Source organism: Bos javanicus, chromosome 25, assembly GCF_032452875.1.
Source record: "Bos javanicus breed banteng chromosome 25, ARS-OSU_banteng_1.0, whole genome shotgun sequence".
NCBI lineage: Eukaryota > Metazoa > Chordata > Mammalia > Artiodactyla > Bovidae > Bos > Bos javanicus.
In genome coordinates this window covers 27,637,671-27,645,299 of record NC_083892.1, presented here as the reverse complement: position 1 = coordinate 27,645,299, position 7,629 = coordinate 27,637,671, and the positions used below count along the sequence as shown (strand labels likewise).

The following is a 7,629-nucleotide window of genomic DNA, read 5'->3' as shown; positions in this document are numbered from 1 at the left end:
TTATTCATTTCAAATAAAGATCAGCATTTTCCCTTAAATGAATTAAGGAATAGCTCATCAGAACTTATACGAACCATTTCTTTCTTTTTTCTGAAATACTGATTTATTTCACTGTACCAGGTCTTTGTTTTGGCACTTGGGATCTTCTAGTCGGGACCTTTGAACTGTTCACTGTGACATGTGGGATCTAGTTCCCTGACCAGGGGTTGAACCTGGGTCCCCTGCATTGAGAGTGAGGAGTCTTAGCCACTGGACTACCAGGGAAGTCCCTGAACTATTTCTGAACTATTTCACAAGTGGTTTGGGAGGATCCAAAAGGCCAGGTTCATGTTTATTCTGAGCAGCGGCCTTAAAGGGGACATTTCAGAACATGCTTTGAAAATCTGAGATTTTATACTCTTTGCTGGTTTGAAAATTTGAGATTTTATACACTCCCTGGTGGGAAATGGGGGGAAGACAGAGACACACAGGTTCAGGAAGAGGCAGCCTCGAGTGGACACTGTTGGATAATTAAGTAGCAAAGGCCAGAAGGGTTTAACATCAGAAGAGATTTGAAAAATTTATAATTTAACCAAATAATCAACTTTGGTCAAATAATGAGATCATTATTTCGCCAAATAATCAAATCAGATGAACCAAACCTCCTTCCAAATCAGAGTTTCTAGAGGAGAGCTTATGACATAGGTTTGGCAACATTTAAATGAGACCCCAGACAAGAGGGCGGTTGTTTCGCCATTGTGAGCTCTCACTGGCAACTCTCCTCAAAGCTGTTTCGCAGCTTTAGTGCCTCAAAGTGGGCAGGACCAAGCAGGCCAGACTGTGGAGAGCTCCGCAAAGCGCCTCAGCCTTGGCCACCACCCTGTGTGTAGGAGCTGGAGCAGGCCCGGCGGACGGGTGGAGGACAGGGCTTCCGTCCAACCCCCTGCCCTCCATGTCTAACCACCAGGCCTGAGAAGTGGCCTGAACAGAAGGTGCGTGCTGAATGTGGCTCAGGGGTGTCTGATCTGCCGAGGAATCGTGAGACCCACAGGGAACCTCTTACACCAATCACACGGCCCCCCCTCCCGCCCCCAGGCTGCCCAGCTCTCACTGGCTGCCCAGAAGCAGCAGGCACAGTCCTGTCTTTGTTGTGTCGGGGGTGAGTCTGACACGTCCCAACAACTGAGCTAACCTCTTCCATGCTTTTCTCATTCTGGACTCATTGGAAACAGCCACAGAAAAGCTCTTCCAGGAGTTCTGTACACAGTGGCGCCAGGACAGGGTTCAGAAGGCCGTGACAGTGTTACGTGGTTTCCTATCCTTGTGACATCTATCATTTTTCATTCTGAAACAGACTAACATTGAGAATTGGGTTCAAACCAGTCATTCCTAAAGGAAACCAACCCTGAATATTCATTGAAAGGACTGATGCTGAGGTGGAAGCTCCAATACTTTGGCCATCCGATGCGAAGAGCCGACTCTTTAGAAAAGACCTTGAGGCTGGGAAAGATTGGAGGCAAGAGGAGAACAAGGCAAAAGGGGATGAGATGGTTGGATGGTATCACTGACTCAATGAACATGAATTTGAGCAAACTCCTGGAGATAGTGGAGGAAAGGGAAGCCTGGTTTGCTGCAGTCCATGTGATTGCAGGGTTGGACATGACTGAGTGATTGAACAATTCTCTCTTTCAGTGGAGACAAGTGTTTCTTCACAACATCTAGGGAGGCCCACTTGGCTGCCACTCCCAGAGCAGGGCACAGTGCTCTAGATGTGGGGCAGGAGTGGAGCAGGAGATGCCAGAGATGGAAATGGTCGGCCTCAGTCGTGATGGCATAGTGTGGTGGCTCTTGCTCTGTGACCCTCAGAATCTTTATGATCAGGTTCAGCAAATTTGGACAGTCATCTGGTCACAAGTCACGCTGATTTTTTTTTAAGATTTTTTTTTTGACGACTATTTTTAAAGTGTTTATTGAATTTGTTACCATAGTGCTTCTGTTTTAGGTTTTGGGTGTTTTGGCCTCGGGACATGTGGAATCTTAACTCCTTGACCAGGGATCAAATCTGCACCCTCTGCACTAGAAGGCAGAGTCTTAACCGCTGGCCCAACAGGGAAGTCCCAAGTCACCCTGCTTATTTTCACATTTCCCAAGATGTGTTCAACTGTCTCCTCGTGTGATTCTCACAACCTTGAGGTCAGCAGTATAGAGGTCACTGTCCTATTTTTGACAGATAGGAAACAAGCTCACAAGTTAATGACTACTATGAGTTCTCATTCAGAGCTGGAACCCAGGCCAGTGATTTGCACAGCATCCTTTATCTTATGCATGACTAGAGCATGAACTATTTAGTGGGGCCAAGAGCATCCACCCTAAGCTGTGATCACAGGTGTTAACATAGTACACAGAAGAAATTTTACCTCTTAGGATTGAAGACCGTTTTGCAAAAAATTCAAGTGGTTTCTTTTTTTAAAAAATTGTTTGTGGTTGAACTGGGTCTTCGTTGCTGTGTGTGGGCTTTCTCTAGTTGGCGGCGAGTGGGGACTGCCCTTCACTGCAGTGCGTGGGCTTCTCATCGCAGTGGCTCCTCGTCGCAGTGAGCAGCTTTAGGGCACACCAGCTTCAGCGGTTGCAGTGTGCAGGCTCACTAGTTGTGGCTCATGGGCTTAGTTGCTCTGCAGCATGTGACTCTTCCTGGACCAAGGATCAAACCTGTGTCCCCTGCTTTGGCAGGTGGATTCTTAACCACTGTACCACCAGGGAAGTGGTTTCATTTTTAATGGTTACTGAACTCTGGAAAAAGTGCTAGTTTTAGGAATAGTTTGACCAGTTTCCAAATCAGAATGTACATATATGTGTGTATATATATATACATATATATGTATATATATGTATATTTTTGGCCATGTCACGAGGCACGTAGGGGATCTTAGCTCCCTGCCCAGGGATTAAACCCACGCCCCCTGCATTGGAAGCACAGTCGTAACCACGGGACCACTAGAGAAGTTCCTATAGATGTTTTTTGTCTCCCTTTTATCAATACATTGATACATCAGTATATTATCAATACATTTATGGAGCTTGTCTAGGCAGATCATATTTCTAAGGATTTATAGAACATGAAAAATGGGAATAAAGTTGCTGCCCTTCTTTCTGAGAGCTCTGTGTATTCTCCAGTTAGAACTGACAATCTCTTTTCTTTCCTTTTCCCTTCCTTCCCTTTCTCCCTGTTTCTTCTATTGACTCATCAAGCATCTTTATCTACTATGTCTCAGCCAGAAACTGAAATTATCAATTTAATAAGAAATGTGAAAGTTTAATGTAGAATTGAAGAAAAAGAATCTTTCACAGGCAGCTGTGAGGATAAGGGAAAAGAGGCAGGTTCTATCAAGTCTGAGTTGGGAGGACAGCAAAGTGAGGTTCCAAGAGGGCTTGTAAAAAATAGTAGGGGTGATGTCACATGAACTAGAATTAAAAATGAGTTGGCTTGTATAAATAATAATCACCAGGCTTATAGCCAGTGAGTGGAAAATGAGTTTGGAAGTTTAATATTGCCAGGGAAAATTACTAGCTGGACAAATTAATAAGATTTGTTCTACTCCAGGGGTTTAATAAAAGAATTTTACAAATTGGGTAAGAATTGCTAAAATAAAGTGTTAATTTGATAAATTACCTTATTTATAGACCACTCCTGCAAAGGTCACCAAGTGACCGCCATGTTACTAAATTAATGATCTGTTTTCAGCCTTCATCCAACCCAACCTTGCACTAGTGTTTGACACAGATAATCTCATCCTTGATGGACCTTCTTCACTTATGTTTCATGAAATCCCACTTTGAGTTTCTTCCTGTTTTCTTGGTGGCTTCTCACTCTCTCTTCCTGGTTTGTCTTCACCTTGGTCCTCTTCTCTATCTATACTCACTCCTCATTGATTTAAAAACAAATTATTTTTGGCTGCATGGGGTCTTTATTGCTCCACACGCAGGCTTCCTTTAGTTGCGAGCAGGGGCCATCTCCAGGTGCAGTACTCAGGCTTCTCGCTGCAGTGGCTTCTCTTACTGTGGAGCACAGGCTCTAGGCACACAGGCTTCATTAATTGTATTGCACTTAGTTGCAATTGTATTGGACTTAGTTGCTCCACAGCATGTGGAAGCTTCCCTGACCAGGAACTGAACCCATGTCCCCTGCCTTGGCAGGCTGATTCGCAACAACTGGACCACCAGGGAAGCCCTGTCCATTGACTTTCAGTTCTATATGCTGACAATTCTAACTCCAGGCCAGATGTGCTCTGCATTTGAGACTCACATACCCAACTGCCTACCTGATACCTCCACCTGGGTATCTGCATAGACATGTCAGACTCAAACGAAGCAAAATTCCTGATCTTCACACCTTAGATCTTTTCCGCCTTCAGCCTTCCCCATCCTTTTAGTTGCCAAGGCCAAATTAAGTCATTAAAAATTTTTTCCCCTCTCATCCACATTCCAAAATGAGTTGTTCACCAAATCATCTTGGCTGTGCTGTCAGAGTATATTTAGAATCTGACCATTCTCCCTACTTCCACTGCTACTCCTAGTCTGGGCCACCACTTACAGTGTAAGTCAGACCATGCCCTTCCTCTGCTCAAAACCTTCCAGTGGATCCTGCCTCAGAGCAAAAGACCTTCCGATGGCCTCCAACCCCTTATGGATCCAGCTTCGTGACCTCTTCTCCCACCAGCCACAGTGGTCTCTACTGCACACCAGGCAGGAGCCTGCCTTAGGGCCTATGCTGTAGCCATCCCCTCAGCATGAAGGGATTTCTCCCCAAACACTGGCTAACTTACTCACCTCCTTCAAGTTTAAGCTTAAATCTCAGCTTTTCAGTGAAGCCAACTCCGACCAAACATTTTTAATATTATGTACTGCCCCTCCCAGCCCACCCCCAGATTCGTGATCCCCATTACCCGTTCTACCGTTTTCCACTATGGCATTTATCAACTTCTGCCGTACCATGTAGCTTACAAAGTTTTGTATTTAATTGCTAGTCTCCTTTCACTGGCTCTTGAGAATCCTATATGCAGGTCAGGAAGCAACAGTTAGAACTGGATATGGAACAACAGACTGGTTCCAAATAGGAAAAGGAGTATGTCAAGGCTGTATATTGTCACCCTGCTTATTTAACTTATATGCAGAGTACATCATGAGAAACGCTGGGCTGGAAGAAGCACAAGCTGGAATCAAGATCGCTGGGAGAAATATTAATAACCTCAGATACGCAGATGACACCACCCTTATGGCAGAAAGTGAAGAGGAACTCAAAAGCCTCTTGATGAAAGTGAAAGAGGAGAGTGAAAAAGTTGGCTTAAAGCTCAACTTTCAGAAAGCTAAGATCATGGCATCTGGTCCTATCACTTCATGGGAAATAGATGGGGAAACAGTGGAAACAGTGTCAGACTATTTCTTGGGGCTCCAAAATCACTGCAGATGGTGATTGCAGCCATGAAATTAAAAGACACTTATTCCTTGGAAGAAAAGTTATGACCAACCTAGATAGCATATTCAAAAGCAGAGACATTACTTTGCCAACAAAGGTCCATCTAGTCGAGGCTATGGTTTTTCTAGTGGTCATGTATGGATGTGAGAGTTGGACTGTGAAGAAAGCTGAGCACTGAAGAATTGATGCTTTTGAACTATGGTGTTGGAGAAGACTCTTGAGAGTCCCTTGGACTGCAAGGAGATCCAACCGGTCCACTCTAAAGATTAGTCCTGGGTGTTCATTGGAAGGACTGATGCTAAAGCTGAAACTCTAATACTTTGGCCGCCTCATGGGAAGAGTTGACTCATTGGAAAAGACCCTGATGCTGGGAGGGATTGGGGGCAGGAGAAGGGGACGACAGAGGATGAGATGGCTGGATGGCATCACCAACTCAATGGACATGAGTTTGAGTAAACTCCAGGAGTTGGTGATGGACAGGGAAGCCTGGTGTGCTGCGATTCATGGGGTAGCGAAGAGTTGGACATGACTGACGAGTGAACTGAACTGAACTTTCACTGGACTGCAAGCTTCACAAGGACAGGGAATCATGTTTTGTTTATGTTATTCCAAGTGCCTGGTGTTGGGCACATAACAGAAGCTCAGTGTTTGTTGAATCGAATGAAGGCCAAAACCCAGTTTTTACTGCCTCAAGTTGTGAAACCTAATGACTTAATTAGAACAGAAATCACTCAAGACTCTAGAGGAGGGTGTACTCTGACAGAATTCCATTTTAGAGTTGGCTTATTGCTCTGTGCTTTTTTGAACAGAAAGATTGTTTAAGAAAGCAAGACAAAAAGAGAGTAGCAAACTATTTCTAAAAGATCAGTTTTTCATAGTCTATTGATATTCAGCACCTAGACATCCAGGTTCTCACTCCGAACGGCCCATGGATGAGCAGTCAGGTAGATGAGGCAGTTTAGGGAGGTTCTCAGGCCCAGTTAATGTATCAACTTGTCTGGCCTAAGGGATTCGCAGACAAGTGGTAAAACTTTATTTCTAGATGTGTCTGACAGGGTTTTGTTGGAAGGGATTAGCAGGAGATCCCATAGACGGTAAAGTGCACTGCTCTCCCCAGTGTGGGTGGATATCACCCCATCCATTGGGGGCCCAAATGGAACAAAAAGGTGAAAGGAGGGCAAATTCACTGTCTTCGTGAGCTGGATGCCCACCTTCTGCTCTGATACTACAGCTTCTGGTTCTTGGGCCTTTGACCTCGGACTGGGTCTTACGTCATCTGCTCCCCGATTCTCAGGCCTTTGGACTTGGACAGAATCCTACCACTGGGACTCTTGGTTTGCCAGCTGGCGCACAGCAAACTATGGACCTTCTTGATTTCCATAATGGCACAAGCCAATTCCTGTAATAAATCTCCTCTTAAATACATCTTTCAAAAAAAGTTTTATTGAAGTACAGTTGATTTATAATGTTAATTTCTGCTGTACAGCAGTGTCTCAGTTATACACACACACACACACACATATTTTCATATTCTTTTCCATTATGGTTGGTCACAGGACATTGACTATAGTCCTATCAGTAGGACCTTGATATTTGTCCGTCCTATACATAGTAGTTTGCCTTTACTAATCCCAAACTCCCTATCCTTCTCTCCCCCAAATACATATATATCTAGATAGCCTATTGGTTCTATTTCTCTGGAGAACTCTAATACACCAGTGAATAACAGAAGATTCTTAACTTCTACAGTGTTTGTTTCATTTACAAGCCCACATAATTTTGTAAGTGAAAATTCCCTCTGTCCAGAGCATTTTGTTCAGTTCTGAACAGCTAGATTACCTTTACTAGTAATAGTCATTCTACCAGTTTTCATTAAGTAATTTAGAAAGCAGTTCCACCTCAATGATTCATTCACATCCTGCAAACATGCTCTGAGCATCTAATCAGCAGAGTAGCTGCTGAACTTCAGGTCTGCCATGGCAGAGTTCACTACACCCGCTCTCCCCCACTGCTTCCTGTGCCAGCAAGAAGGGCCAGTTACAGAAATTCAGAGCTGAAGGGACCTTAGACGCTATTGAATTCCACCTCCACATTTCATAGGCTAAGGACCCAACCAAAGAAGGCAAGTGCCCCTTCAAGGAGCAGAGCCTGTTCTTCCATCAGTGCCCCAACTCCCC

General features: G+C 44.4%; 1 non-coding gene across 1 annotated transcript; it reads right to left on the bottom strand.

Annotated features, from left to right (window-relative positions):
• Window positions 1-191: 191 nt before the first annotated feature.
• On the bottom strand, window positions 192-264 carry TRNAE-CUC (transfer RNA glutamic acid (anticodon CUC)). Its single transcript has one exon. It is a non-coding gene; the product is annotated as a tRNA-Glu (tRNA).
• Window positions 265-7,629: the final 7,365 nt, after the last annotated feature.